A 16,125-nucleotide genomic window follows, 5' to 3' on the forward strand; every position below is an offset into this window, starting at 1 on the left:
GGAAAAGGCAAATTGATTCCCTTTTTGTTTAGATGTAAGTGCTTATCAAGGTTAGTAGGTATTCAAGGTCTGTGACACCAGAATAATTTGTTTTATTATAATAGATGGAAGAGGAGAGCGCTCGGGGCTTTCTGAGTGACTCAGATGGCCAGATACAATTCTACAGCCTGGGCTCTTAATAATCTCATTTCAACACATCTCGTACCCTATCTGAGAGGAGAAGGGAGGTTCAGAACTGAAACCTTTTCAAAAAGTGAGATGACAGAATTAATAGTTATAATGGACCATAGCTAGTCATATTTTGTTCCTTGGTGGGATTATGGAATTGAAACTTGCATTCTGACTGGAACAGTTTTAGAGTTGCCTATTAGACAAAAGCTTTCCAAGTTCATTATCTCAGGTTCCTGGACACTAGCAAGATGTTCCCTGTTGACTCTTTCCAATCACAGGAACTCATTGGACAGCAGAGATTACGACGTATGTGAGTCAGCTTGGCTGAAACACAAACCACACCCAACCCAACCACCAGGTCTCTGTCTCTCTACTAAATCTAAATTCTCTAGGACCCTTTTATTTTGATCTCATCATTAACAACTTAATCTTTGGATGCTGTCATATAGTGGCATCTATTGTTCAATAAAACAATTTTTGTCAATGCCTTAATGTATCTCTACCCAGATGGGAGCTCAGGAAGAGGGAAGGCGAGAGGACAGAAGGAATCACCCTGATGGGCAAACCTTTTTATCTGAAATAGTGAGCCACAATGTGTGCTACTGAATGTCTTCCCCGAGTACAAGTTATCTCTAATGATAAGGTTAATTTCTGGAGATCTTGGCAACAGTAAATATGGCTGCCCAGAATTTCCCTTCAGCTGTTGAGGAGGCAAAATGCAACTGGTCATTCTTAAACAGATTCGTGAAACAGGTAAAGCCAGTTCCATATAAGTGGACTTAAACCCAGAAATGGCTACATCTCTCTAATTCTTAAGTAGGATTTTGGTATTTCAGTCTGCCTTCTAGTAAGTTACCGAGTGATCTCTTAATGAAAAAATTGAAACTTTTTTCCAGTGGGTTGTTGAATGATGGAAGTAACTAGTTAGTTACTACTTGGAGGGACTGGATGAGTGCAGTATCTGGAATATTTTTTTCGGGGGGAATAGATCTAGTGTGTCAAGGGAAAATCATCCAATAGGTTTACACTAAAAGAACGATAAAACATTAAAAATGAAATCAACTGCCATCGTGGTTTCTTTGGCAGATCAGCAGAAAATATGAGCTAGCTTATTTGCAAAAGGATATTCATTGGAAGGATACCCCAAGTTGTCATGGAAGGGCTGAATCCAGTGGCCTCAGAAAGTGTGGAAACATCAATATTGAGGTTCTGGGACCTCAAATCACAGTTGCTCTGGCCCTTCCTTCTTGAGACCTACCACTGGTTAACCCAGTTCCCAGGGATTCTCTGTTACAGTGAAGGAACTCATGTAAGTAAGAACCTGCTTGGCCCAACTTGGGCCAGGGGTCTGGTAATAATGAGTATGGTAGTCAGGGAAGCAGGGTTGTAAAACTCACACACGACCACTGAGGGGCCTTCTGTGGAGTGAGGAGAGGGTCAGAAGAAAGGGAAAAAGTGTGAGTTGGATAGAGAACCGTCGCCCCAAACTTGTCAATTAGAATGGTAAGATAAATCAGGCCCTTGCTTTCTGTAAATGCTGACCTCACTTAAGAGGAAGTGACCTTGAGTCTAGAATACACTCCTGATTCCATAGCATCATAGTTGAGCCTTCCATAAGCTGCCTTTCTTCCAGGTTTTTAGCCCTATCCCAGACCACATGGTTCTCTAGATGCAAGTGTAAGCATCTTGATGTAGTGTAAGCAAATTCATACATAGAACAAGGTCAAACATGGAACTTCTTGTAGATTCTTAAACAGTAGCATATCCTCCATGCCACTGCCCTTTGCTTATGCCAAGTTCCTTGACCCTCTCCTCGACCTGGATGTTGGCCTTTAGAGCACTTAGCAGGACTCAAATATCACCTTCTCCATGAAGACCTCTATGTCTCCAGCATCGATCAGATGCTTGGCTCACTGTGGTCTCAAACATGAAGGATAGATTTCTTTTTCAGCTTTGGATCCAAAGATGAGGAATTCATCTCTGTTTCACCTTTATAGCCTCTCCTGCATCTACACCAAATGTTGGCACAAGAAATGCTGTTGGAAGGAAGGGATGAAGCAGAGTCAATGTGAAGACAAACTTGAGGACGCCGGAACACCTCTGCCTCTCCGCTGCTTCCCAGAGCAACGTGGCTGTCACCTGGACCTTCTTCTTGCAGCCTATAGGTGGCAATGAGAGGTTTCTCTCTCAAGTTTTCTCTTCTTCAGATCTGATGGCAATGACAGATCCTTTAGGAGCATGCTGTGCTTGGAATGAAGCCAACGCAGCCGCAGTGTTGTACCCACTTTGGTCCCTATCCATCTTGACAGGATTTTTATATGGAGATTTTATGATGAAAGGCTTCATATCGTTATCACACCTTCCCTGAGTCATCCGCTCCTGGGGGGATGTTTTACAATTGTAAAACAACAAAAATAAAAACAAAAACAAAAACAAACACACACACACACACACACAAACAAGAAAACTTGCCACATACTGTTATTTCTCAGTATCAGCAAACTCCATTGTTCCTGTTCATGGGCTACACAGATCGGAATGCTATTTTGGGGTGTGTAATGTAAATACAATATATACATTTTATATATTTATACATTCACTTTCTCAGATTTTACAAACACGTATATAGCAACCTTTCCTGGACATAGAGGGGTAAGTCTCTATCACACACACACAAACGAAAGGAAAATTCCCTGTTTTCACTCTTTTACAGACAAGCATCACTTGTATGTCAAAAGTGGGAGGGGGCGTAGAATTTTAAATGAGGTAAGATAAGGGCCTTTTTAAATACTTTACATCTTTCATCTTTTTCACTGCATCCATTTTGCTAAATCTGCCCTCAACAATCAAGGGCAGTGGGCTAATTTGCCTAACTTGGAATTAGAGAGAATGTGACTTGATTTTCAACTTCTCTCAGAGTAACAGGGGAAGGGCCATCTGTTAGGATTAACCCAGTGTGTAAATCCCTTTCGACTCATCTTCTCTGACAACAGGGAGCGGAGGAGTAACTGGTCGACCGCGGCATTGTCTGGGTTCGCAGTGAGAAATATACTTACCCTCTGAGAAGTCCATCAGTTAATATTAACAAGGAGAAAGAGAAAGAACAACTTGGCAGGAAGCTCTGAATTTCCTCCCCCCCCCAGACTCGAGTCAAGAGATCATCAAGGAAGGAGTCTGGCTGTAAAGTACACGTCTCTTCCTCTGATGAGAGTGACAACCCGGGGTGACTGGAATCAGAGGGCAGCCTGCCCTCCTTTGGCAAACAAACACCCACTCTGGTAAGTGCCTTTTAATGTGCATCCAGTCTGTGCAGAGGAGAAGGATGCACAGTTGGCAAGTACAGAGCTGTAAGGGGATCGCTTTGACATGCTGATAAAGCTTCTTGGTTTACTTTGGACTTGGCTTTATCATTTACTGAAGGATATTATTAGTGTGGAGATGAGAGCCGTTTTTCTGACTTCTCGAACAAAAGCCAGTGAAATGTATATGAACAAAAGGTCTGTTATGGAGAATCCTACCCTGTTTGTTCAGTGACTTTGGGATCCTAATCGGACAACTGAACAGAGATAAGACCTGGAGCAGAGGGAAAAAGAGCCCACCCAGTTTGGGGCCCCTGGGAAGAAAAATGAAAGTCAGTCCTGTTAAAAATGGAAGCTCATCCGACTCTGAGCATGTGTGTCGTTCTCCCTTATTGCAAATATGATATTATAAAAATAGATTTGCTCTTTGGAGCCAGATGGCACGCAATACGTCTGAAGTTAAATCCAGCCTTCTGACAGTGGTCATCGCCAGCAAGGAACCACTTGGACTGTGATGCCAAACTCTTCAGATTTTTGTGAGTCCTTTTCATCAAGCAAGCACTTCTGATCTAACCTCTTTGAGTGTCAAGAAACATACGTGCCCCTTAACGACAATGTGACTATGGTTTTGGTGGTGTAACTTCAATGTTTGTTTTGTGTGTGTGTTTCGTCTTCCTCATTCTTGTTTGAAAAAAACTCAAAGAACACATAAATTATAACCTTGGATACTGACCACCAATAATGGGGCTGCACAACATGATTTTACTGCTCATTTTCCAATGATTTCATTGATTGATTGATTATTGATTGACGAGACATCCATTCATTCAGCAAAGTCTTCAATCCCATGCAAGCAAGACTGTGGAATCTCAAGACTGTTGGGCTCATCAATACACAAATTTTAAAATCCATGTCGTCTTGGGAAACTCTTCACTGTTTTCTCAGCAATAGCTTCTATGGCTTATATTGGAGATAACCCTCTTAATGGTACTTAAAAACATCATTTACGAAAGTGACTTATAAACTGTAAAACACTATGCAAAAGCTTCTTATTCTCAGAATTAGAACTATGACTGGAATATTGTATAAGTTAGGTGAATGAGGATCTATTTTATGCTCAGAAATGTGTGAGGAGTTTTGTAGATTAAAAAGGCTAATCTGAGAGGGATTCTCTGCTCAAGAAGGTGATAGTCTATGAGAAGAAAATAATTTAGTCAAGGAGAAGACACAAATTTAGCCGTAGAGTTTTCTAAAACTTTTCTATAAAGTAATTTATTTGCCAGACAAGGCCATGTACATTGTGGTTTTCTGTGACCCTTCATCAGATTTTGCAAATCATTCATGTGCAAAAATACCTCTTATTTTAAGATATGCCTGCTCTAAACATAATAAATTATTCACTTTTATTCAAAAAGCAATATTCTGCTTGTTAAGTACTTTCCTAATTCCATGGCATTTTGGAAACTTCATGATGGACACTGAATCCAGGCTACATTTTTTTCCCTGTATTTTTCTAGAAACCCAAATGATTTTCAAATAATAATTCAATTTCTTTTTTGTTAACAGCAAATATTCAATTGTTAAAGACGAATTTTCCAAATGCAAGCTTGTCAAAGAAAAGGGTGCTTAAACGTTGGTTGGCTATTCTATTATGTGATTTAAGAAAGTAACTTAACCTTTGGAAATTCGGTTTTCTGATGGGTAAATGGAATAATAATGCCCCATGTTAAAGATGAAACATAAAAATATATGTAGAGCACCTGTAGTAATTAGACATAGCTTAGGTTTTGATAAAAAAAAAAAAAAACACCCTGAAAAACGGATCATTAGTGATTTTCCATCCTTGGTGGCACATTCTATGGTAAAGGGGGCCGTATCAGCCTTGAAAATGTGGAAATTTAACAGGTGGGGAGTATACTGTGCACGTGAAAGTGCTGACATGGGTGTGAGTGTGTAAAGTGATTCATTCCACCAGGCAGGAGGGGGCAGGACCTGCTGGAGGATTCTCGAAGGACGTCTTTATCCCAGTGGGATTTTATGAACCAGGAATTGCCACTGCTATTTCAGGGCAGCGCACGCATCCATCAAGCCAGGGTCGGCAGGGTGGCGGTGGCGGGCTCTCGTTTCCCCGAGAGGCCATGAGACTTCCCGGCTCTGAGAAGGTGCTACAGATGGCACTGCAGGTAAGTGTCAGATGGGGAACCAGCATGCGTCCTTGTCACCTTCCCTTCCCCAGAAGCTACTTTACTGAGTTGCTCGACGCTGCCAGCCGAGGCTCAGGTGCCTGGCTCTCTGCCCTGCTCCTGGAGTCCTCTTTGACAGGGCAGCTTGTGCACCCCACCCTGCGATGTCTGAGGAATCACAGGCGACAGAAGCCCTTGGAAGCGCCACCAAATGGGGATTCTCGTCTTGACTCTCATTTACAGCTCTCCTCTCTTCTGCTTCCCTTGGAGCTCAAGGGTTGCAAAGTGTCATCCTATGAGATCATAGGCAGGTGTTGGACCCAAAGCCAGAGGAGCCCTGCGCAGTCACCTAATGTCCCCAGCACAGTCAAGGGAAGATACACCCATCTTAGGGGAGTTTGGTTGTACTGATATTGAATTGGAGGAGACACTGAATTGAGAATGTCCAGGTAGTTTAAACAGCACTGACAGAACGAGGGGCAAGGTCAAGTCTAGAGGTGTAAATGGAGCCTCTCTGAGGTTCAGAGAGTTCTGAATTACTTCCAATTATTTTTTGGCACAATTGGCGTAATAAAAAATAAGACAAGTTTAGAAACTTTATGGCATATTTAACCTTGTTTACGTTTATCAAAATAACACTTCCAGTAAACACAGTTCAACTATCTTTTGTAAAAAACTGAAGATGAAGTTCCTGAGATAAATGTAAGCATGGAGGGTTAAGTAATGGGCCATATGAAGGGTGACCCTTCCTCTCACTGTGCCTGGGACAGTCCGGTTGTAAACCCGTGGTCTCAGCGTAATTATTAATGGCATTCAAAGAGTCTTCCAGTTTGGATGATAAATTGTTTGGTCAACTTAGCAATATGTTTAAACCTCTTTGCTGAATGCCTTTCATTCCATGGTCCCCAAGTGGCTCGGTAACTCTGTGTAAAGTCTGTTTATGGAAATATCAAAATTCTCAGTTGGAGGCCCTCTGGGAATAATAGGCTTTGGAAATGAATATGGGAGTCATAGAGGGGACCAAAATTGAGGTGGTGAATGGATGCGAGGTCCTGGACCAGCCTCTTTCTAGGGATGGGTGATGAGATCGCATCCGCCCTACATCTGTTTTGGATTCAGGAGTTTTCCATAGAACAACCCCTAATACCATCTCAGGGGATCCTTTGACCCCACTCTGATGTTGGCAGTACTTGTAATATTATTTCTGGTTTACCTTTGATGGAAAAAAAAAAAATCAGAGGAATGTGAATTAAGCAGGTACTTCAACCATCAGAGGAAGCACAGGGTCCAGACCAAAAGAATCCTTCAGACTTGAATGCAGAGCGTTTTCCTACTGCTGTGCATGAAGGGAACGTTATCCGATGCTTAGTTTGTTCAAGTCATTAATGCTCGGAGAACGTTGTGATCTCCAATGTCCCACGTGACAACCGACCGTCCCAGTGACGCCCTTGAACTGCTGGGTCCTGTGGAACCGGGTTTCCGTACAGATCGTGCCATTTCCTACGTCCCAGGCAACTCAGCTCTCTGAACCTTTTTTCCCCCCATCACTTGCATCCTGCGGAAGGATAATAATTCCTACGTCAGCGGTCTCGTTGTATCCAAGGAGATTTGTGTAACGTGCCTCAGGCATATTACGCAGGTGGCACCAAACAATCCATTTCTCCTTTAAAGTCTGTGTAAAATACTTACGTTTTTAGTACCTCTTTTAAGTTCGAGTTGCGATTTCTAGGACAGAGACAAGACACTTAAGGGTATTTCACGTTTTTGTGAGTTAAGCCCCATCTAACCTTCGGACCCAGTTAAATCAGCAGCTGAATTTGCCGGCAGATAATAATGCCTGGGTCCCATCGCTGCCCCGTATAAACACCGAATCAATCTGAAATTCTCTACCCCTGGAAAGAAATTTAATATTTAAAGGTAATTTGACCTGTACATGGGTATACCATGAATATTTAATGAAACCGATGGCAAATGTATTTATATAGCATTAATCTGAGGATATTTATTTCTTATTCGTTTTCTAGGATATTATTTCCTCAGCAAATGTGAAGTTGCCCTCTATAAAAATGCTCAGCCCTAAAGGTGAGCTTAAAAACTGGACAGTGAAGCTATTCTTTTTCCTGTTACAATGGTGGTCACTGCCAATGCCTTCTTAAAAAAGAAGAGCCATTTTAAGAAGGCAAGTTGTGTCCCATAGACATTATAGCTATAGGGTTAGTCCCAAGTACCACTCTTTTGATTCTTCTTTCTATTGTATACGTTTACAAATACAGACAGCAGAGTCCAACTTTTTTCTACTTTCCTTTCATATAGATCATTCCGCTTCTTTATAATGTTTCAACTTTCCAGTGCTTTAAATTAAACAGATATGCATGATTCAATTTAGTTGATACAATGCCTATTTGAGACATTTTTAAAAATTTATTTTTTGGATTGGATAGGCTACCCACGTGGAATGAAGGTGTTTTTCTCTGATGCAGCTTCAACTTTGGGATTAAAAAAAGGCAAACACGAACAAACAAATAACATCAACAGTTTAAAAAAACTCCACAAGTGTAAGACGCTGTGTCCAGATGCAATTTTTTTTAATGTTTTCATTAAATCAGATGTGGTAGATTTGAGGAAGAAAAAAACGTAATTTGCGTTCTGGTTATTTTTTATAACCAAAAAACCTCAACATATTTGAGAAGAAAAAAATTACAGCAAAGTGGGTGGCAACTCCTTTCTTATCCCCCTGGGTAACTGTGTGCGTTGGAAAAAGCAGTGTAGTCCACAGGTCAAGGGTGCTGGCCAGGACCGTGCTTCCAAAGAAGGTCACATCCCAGCCGGGTAAGTCAGGACTGCAAATTCTTTCCATGTCTTGATTGTTTCTATTTTATAAATAATCATGTTCTTCCTTAAAATGTCACTTTTGTAAGGAAAACAAAACAATATTTATCATCAGCATACTCTTAACATGTCAATTCACAACATGCTGTGTTTTGCTATTTCATAGAAGAAAAATTAAACTTAAGATAGAAGCTTCAACCACCTGAACAATTTAAAAGCACAGAATTCCAAAGGAACTTTTTTTCAAAGACCGCATGTTTAAAAGCTGTAGCCCAGAGGAATTGATAACGTCTTCATGCTAGAAGAAATGCATGTACTTAACATGGAAATTTGGTTCCCACGTGACTTCATTATAATCGTTCCCAAGTTCTGCCCTGACTTTCCTTGACCTTCAGGATCCAATGGCTCTTAACCACTATGCTTGGGGATGCATTGCTTGATGTTTAAGAGTGTTTTAAAACTTCCTGTCTTTGATTTTTGCCTTTTATTTGTTTTGTTTTTTTTTAATACATTATGTTGTGACTGCATTATTTGCCATATTCCATACATTTACAATTCCAGAGATAAAGGGAATATTCATTTTAGATTAAGATGGCAACTAAGTAGTTAAAACATGCCTATCCCAAATTTTGAGGGCTACTTGTAGTTTTAAATTTTGCCCCCAAAGAACACCTGAAAACTATTTCTTTCAAAAATGTTATTCCCAAAGTGAGAAATACTAGCAAGAATTCAAAAAAGATTTGAAAAAAAATAATTTTTAGAAATAATTGTCCGCTTTGTGCTGTACCCAATGACTAACTTAAATACTCTATTAAGCTGAAAAATAAGTAGATATTATCTATGTAATTTCATAGTACATCTATAGAAATATTTTAAATTTAAGCATTTTTCACTTAAATATTAACTTACTTCTTTCAAATTTTAAAAAGATTGTCCAAATTATGGGGATATTATTGGCACATAGAGAATTGCTAAACCTAACTGAGTTATTAAAATGTCTATGGAGTTCTGCTCTAAATTTATTATTCTTTTCGAATATAAGACTTTTAATTGAGAGTTCATAAGAAAAAAGATTTAAATATGAACTTAATTGACTTAGACTGTATGATTTTTTGACAAAAATAATTTAAAAATAAATAGAAAGTAAAAGTAAAAAAATAGAAAGTAATTGGGCCTTCTAAAAGTACCTTTGCTATTTCCTGCAATGTAGTTTTCTTTTGGGTGATGGCAGAGCTGTTCGGCTGTGTCACTGAACTTGAACAGCAAGAAAAGTGAATGAGTAGATAAGTCAGGCTTAAAAACAAAGTGTTTTAGCTATTGGCAGATGTCAAGACAGCCTGAGACTTACTGATTACTAAGTGCATACCTGCCACCCTTATCTGTCTCCAGAACAGTTGACAAAACAAGGTAGGGTTGATGTCAAAACAGATGGGGAAGGAAGAAAGCAAGACAGAAACTCGGGCAGAGTTAAGAAGTCTTGCTTTTTCATTTCAAGTTTCTTTTCTTTTCTTTTCTTTTTTTTTTAATTCTAAATTATCTCCTAAACAAACTCTTATGTGAACCCGAAATAAAGCATTTACTAAACCACAGAAAATTAATCAGAAAGCATTCTGCACCACTAGATACAACAATTTGGTAGATAAATCCTATTCCCGGTTTTATTACCGTTGACACATAATATTGTACAAGTTTCAGAGGTACAACATAATGATTTGATAAATGCGTAATTGCAAAATGATCACTACAGTAAATTTAGTTAACATCCAACTCTCCACATAGTTACAGATTTTTTTCCCTTGTGATGAGAACTTTTAAGATCTACTCCCGTAGCAACTTCCAAGGGTACATATCAGCTTTGTGATCTGTAGTCACCAACTAAACGTCACATCCTCAGGACTTACAACTGGAAGTTTGATCACCTTCATCCAATTACCCCACCCCCCTTCTCCCTGCCTCTGGTAACAACAAATTGGCTCTTTGATTCCATGAGTTTCTGTTTGTTTGTTTGTTTGTTTGTTTGTTTTTAGATTTTGCTTAGAAGTGACGTCATACAATATTTGTCTTTCTCCACCTGATTTATTTCACTTAGCATGAGCCCCTCAAGGTCCATCCATGTTGTCACAAATGGCAGGATTTCCGTATCTTTATCTATGTCTGTATGTATATGCATTTTATTAATCAATTCATTTTTTGATAGACACAGGTTGTTTCTATGTCTTGACTATTGTAAATAATGCTGCAATAAACCTAGGGGTGCAGATATTTTTGGGGATAGTAATTTTATCTTCTATCCCCAAAGTGAGATTGTTGGATCATATGGTAGTTCTATTTTTAATTTCTTCTGGAACCTCCGCAATGTTTTCCATAGTGGCTGTGCCAATTTATAGTCTCACCAACAGTGCACAAGGGTTCCCTTTTCTTCACATCCTTGTAACACTTGTTATCTCTTGTCTTTTTGTTGATAGCTGTGGTAACAGGTCGCATCTCATTGTGGTTTTTATTTGCATTTCCCTGATAACTGGTAAAGCTGAGCACCTATTTCATGTACCTGTTGTCCATTTGAATATCTTGTTTGGAAAAATGTCTATGCAGGTCCTTTGCCCTCGTTTTTGTTTTTTTTTTTTTTTGCTACTGAGTTGCATGAGTTCTTTGTATATTTTGGATTTTTACAGCTTATCTGATGTGTGGTTTGCAAATATTCTCTCCCATTGTGTAGGTTGCCTTTCCATTTTGTCGATGATTTCTTTTGCTGTGCAGAAGCTTTTTAGCTTGATATAGTCCCACTTGTTTTCTGTTTTATTTTGTTACTTATACTTTATGTGTCAGATCCCAAAAAACCATTGCCAAGATGTGTGTCACAGAGATTTTTCCCTGTATTACTCCTCCATGGTTCTTCGTGGTTTCTTCCTTTCTTTTCTTTCTTTGTTTCTTTGTTTCTTTCTTTCTTTTCTTCTCTCTTTCTTTTCTTTCTTTCTTTCTTCTCTTTTTTTTCTTCCTTTCTTTCTTTCCTTCCTTCTTTCTGTCTGTCTCTCTCTCTCTCTCTCTCTTTCTGCCTTCCTTTCTTCCTTTCTCTCTTTTTCTCTCTTTCTTTCTCTTTTTCTTTCTTTCTTTCAACTCTTGGGACTCATTATACTTTGGGATTCCATCATCCTTGTTCTGTTTAAGAGCACCATCCTTGGTACTCTCTTTTCTCATGGTTTTTATGATAATCTATAGGCTATTTATGCTATTTCTATCCAATCCAGACTCACAGACTCAGTCGTACAATAATGATTTTCTTGTTTTGATGAGTAGTTTATATTCACCTAATCAAGCTAGAAAACTGAGAATCAACTTAATTTTTCTTGAATCTAAACCCTTCTCTCAGTGCCTATGTCTTACATAGGTTTTTCAGTTTCTAACTTACTTCTTTAAATACTTTCATCATAGAGAAACTGAAATGAACTAATTTAAGTACAAATCTATGTCTCTCTCCACCTGCAAGTACTAACCACTCCCCATCACTCTTTGGATAAAGTGCACACTCCTTCAAAGGATATCCAAGGCCTTTCTGTGATCTGATCCATCCCTACCTCTCCAGTCACCTCTCTCCATTTCCTGCTTTCTTCATTCATTCAATAATGTTTACTGATGTGGTAATCATATAAACAGGAAACTGTTTCCTATGTGGTACTGTGAGCAGACTGACATGATCGGTCCTTCAGGAAGCTTAGACTATGTTGGTGGAGAGAGGTTTTAAATAAATCAAAGCACCAATAAAACACAAAAATACATCATGCAGAAATCTGACCTTGCCTGGGGAGCTAGAGAAGGTTTTGCTGAGCAAATGGCAATGTGGTGTCTAAATGATGGGTAGGCATTATCCAGGAGGCAAAGAAACAGAAAAGGTGCGGGAAGAATTCAAGGCTGGGGCATGGTGTTTGCAAAGACTCTCTTGTGGGAGTGTATTATGTTGAGAAGACTAAAAGGAGACTGGTATGGCTGGAGTAGAGGGAGGGGATGTGAAGACATGAGGAGGTAACATAAAGAGATGAATAAGGACCAGACGTCTACTTTGACCTCATGGGCTCTGTTAAGAATTTGGTCCTTTACCCTGAGAACAGCAAGAAGCCATTGACATTTTTTCAGAGCTGTGAAATAGCCTGCCACAAGAATTTTGTGAAGAACTTTCTGGCAAGAGTATGGAGTAAAAACTGGAGAAGGAAATATTGCTCACATTGCTGATGGGAATATAAAACAGTACAGTCAGTGTTGAAGAGTTTGGCAGTTTCTTAAATTTAGCATCTGACCCAGAAATTCCACTCCTAGTTATCTAAACAAGAGAAATGAAAACATATGTCCATACAAAAAAACGTGTACACGTATGCCCATAGTGCCATTATTCATAATAACTGAAAGTAGAAACAGTCCAAATGTCTATCAACTGGTGAATGGGTAAACAAAATATGATATATCCATACAATGGAATACGATTTTGCAATTTAAAAAAAGTACTTATGCATGCCCCAACATGGATGGACCTCAAAAACACTATGCTAAGTCAAGGAAACCAGACACAAAATATTACTTATCCCATGATGTCATTTACAGGGAGTGCCCTAGAAAGACAAGCCTATGGAGACAGAACATAGAGGAGTGTTTGCCAGGGGATGGGGGTGGGAATGGAGATTGGTTGTAAATAGACATAAAAGATCTTTGGGTCGATGAGAGTGCTCTAAAATTGGATTATGATGATGGTTGTACAACATGTGGAATTTGCTAAAAAAAATCACTGAATTGTACACTCTAAAGAAATGAGTTTTATGATATGCAACTTATCCGTCAATAAAGCTGTTGAGTGAATGAATACATAGATAAATAAATTGTGAATGTGCAAAACCAGCTGTTACTGGGATAGCTTAGGTAAAATGTGACCATGACTAGGACTAGGGCAGTGATCTACAGGAGGAGAGTGAAGTAGGTTTGAGAAATAATTAAGAGTTATAATCAGCAGAACCTGGGGGAGACTGGACATGGAGAGTTCAGTTTATACTCTGTCCTGTAGAAATATCAGACTTTCCTTGAACAATCCATGCCCCTTCTCAGCTTTTACTTTGTATGTTTAATAGTACTGGGCTCCTCAGGAGTGCGTCTTGCAACATCACCTACCTACTCATCCTACATTGAGCTGCTATAAGAAATCACCATACACCAGGTGACTTAAGCAACAAGCATTTCTTTCTCACAGTCCTGGAGGCTGGGAAGTCCAGGAACAAGGAGCTGGCATATCCAGTGTGCGGTGACGGTCCTCTTCCTAGTTGCGGATAGCTGGTTCCCTGCTGCATCCTCACATGGCTGAGAGAGAGGGATTGAACAAGCTAGCTGTCCATCCTCTTTTTATAAGGTCCCCATCTCATCGTGGGGGCCCCACACTTTTGACCTCATCTAAACCTAAGTTACTCCCAAAAGCCCCCTCTCCTAATACCATCACATTAGGAATTGGGGTTACAACATATAAATTTTGTGGAGATGCAAACATTCAGTCCATAACACTGATGTACACTTGATGGTCTTTTAAGAGACAAACCAAATGTACTCTCCCCTTTAAAGCCTTCCCTGACCCACCTCACCTCTGCTCTGCCCCTTCAGTACTTTCTGCACGCTTTTATTTTAGCATTTGATTGCACATCTCTGTTTACATGTTTATCCCTCTGGCTGGACTACTGTTGTCAAACACTTGATACTTAAGTCTTCACTGCCATTACTGCACCCCTGCCAGACATAACTAATTGATCACAATATCCCTGCTGAGTCAGCAATCCTCTCAAAACTGTGCTGAGGGAGCCTTTTCTAACCAACTGGCACTGATACATCCATAAAATCGATTTGTCATATCTGCTCCTAACTGTGGTGTCCCTGATGACAGGCATATCTTATTTGTCTATCCGTCCCCTGCACCAGAAACACAGAATGCAGACAATAAATGCACACACACCTTTGCACAAAGATGCTTTCAGATATATCAATATGTGGTATGCAAAGCAATTTATTTCTGCCTACCATACCTCTTCATGGCAGTGGTTTCTAATGTGCACCATTAGCGAACACAAAATTCAGCTGAATATCATAATAGTTACTTTCCATTTTTTTTTTTCTTCTCAATCCTGTGTTTTGTTAAGCGTACGCATAGCCCATAGTTTCCATCATAAACTACCAAGCTGCAGTCCATAATGGGGCTTTACACAATGGTCTTTCTATTTTAGACGTTACGCCTTTGAGAGCTAAAGCTTTCTAAGTCAGGCATCAAGATAATGATTTAGTTATTTATTCCTTTCAACCAGCTACTTTGGTGACTCATTTTTCTCCCTAACCCCATGCTATTATACACTAATCCATACATTACTTCCCTTCAATGAAGACGACACAGACAGTTTACTCAGGATGATTTTGCAATATGCACATTAACAAAGACTTTGTGAGCTGGAAGAAAACCAGTTATTCAACCAACTTTAAGAAAACAGCTGAGTGGTAGACCAGCTTAGCAGGGTGTTAAACATCCATTAATAATGGCAGGGTGACAAACTTGAAGGTTTGATTTCAGTTCAGATAAGCACTCTAAAGTTAGGGCGTGGCTTAGGGAAACTGTGGTCGATTCCACCAGGAGCGTTCAGCTGCATGAATGTTGGAAGGCAGACAGTTTTCACAGAACTTCATGTAAGAATAATCATGATGTGATCCAGATGAAAATGATTATAAACGTTAAACTTTGTAGGATTGTCCAGATTTAAAATATTTGTTGCTTTTTTTTTCCCTCTGAGTTTGTTTCTCAGATCATATGTGCTGATTTTTGGTTCAGAAAATACCATCACTATAATCTAAACCTTTTCTTCCCATTTAGAAAATTTAGTCAAACTAATTCCATTCTCAGTAGGCGAAAAGAAAAAAAAAACACTCTCCTTGTTCAGTTTTCATTGACTTTCACGTCATATCTTGCACACATCTGTCTCCTCCACCATTCTGTCTGTTGTTTGAAAATGAGGACCGTGCTGTTTATTTTTATATTCTGTTAATATCTCGGCATTTGAGGTGCTCAATCAGTGTTAATAAGAATTTGTTTTGCAAAAACAAAAATTATTTGCATGCTAATATTAGGACAGTTGCTTCATGGTTTATAGACAATTCCATCACTTTTTTTTTAAATAAATTTTCTTTAAAAAAAATTTTTTTGAAGAGTGATTGATTTATTTAGTTTATGTGTGTGTGTGTGTGTGTAGAGACAGAGGTAATTAGGTTTCTTTATTTCTTTATTTTTAGAGGAGGGACTGGGGACTGAACCCAAGACTTCGTGCACGCTAAGCATGGGCTCTCCTGAGCTATACCCTACCCTCCAATCTCATCACCTTTGAAATGTTTAGGTTTCTCTAGTTTCACAAAAAATCAGTTTGTTTTTCTGATACATGTTGAGCAATGACTGAGTCAGCATGATGGTCACTTTAGGCAGATTTCCTCAATCATTACTCACAAGTTTTCCATGAAGTAAGTGCGATTATTATCCCTGCTTTATACATAAGAACATTGCACACAGTTAAATACGATTCCATGATTATGCCGGCCACAAGTCAGTGAAAAAGTCCTGATTCAAAACCAGATCCTGGATTCTGAAG

The sequence above is a fragment of the Camelus dromedarius genome, chromosome 29 (assembly GCF_036321535.1).
Source record: "Camelus dromedarius isolate mCamDro1 chromosome 29, mCamDro1.pat, whole genome shotgun sequence".
Taxonomy (NCBI): Eukaryota; Metazoa; Chordata; class Mammalia; order Artiodactyla; family Camelidae; genus Camelus; species Camelus dromedarius.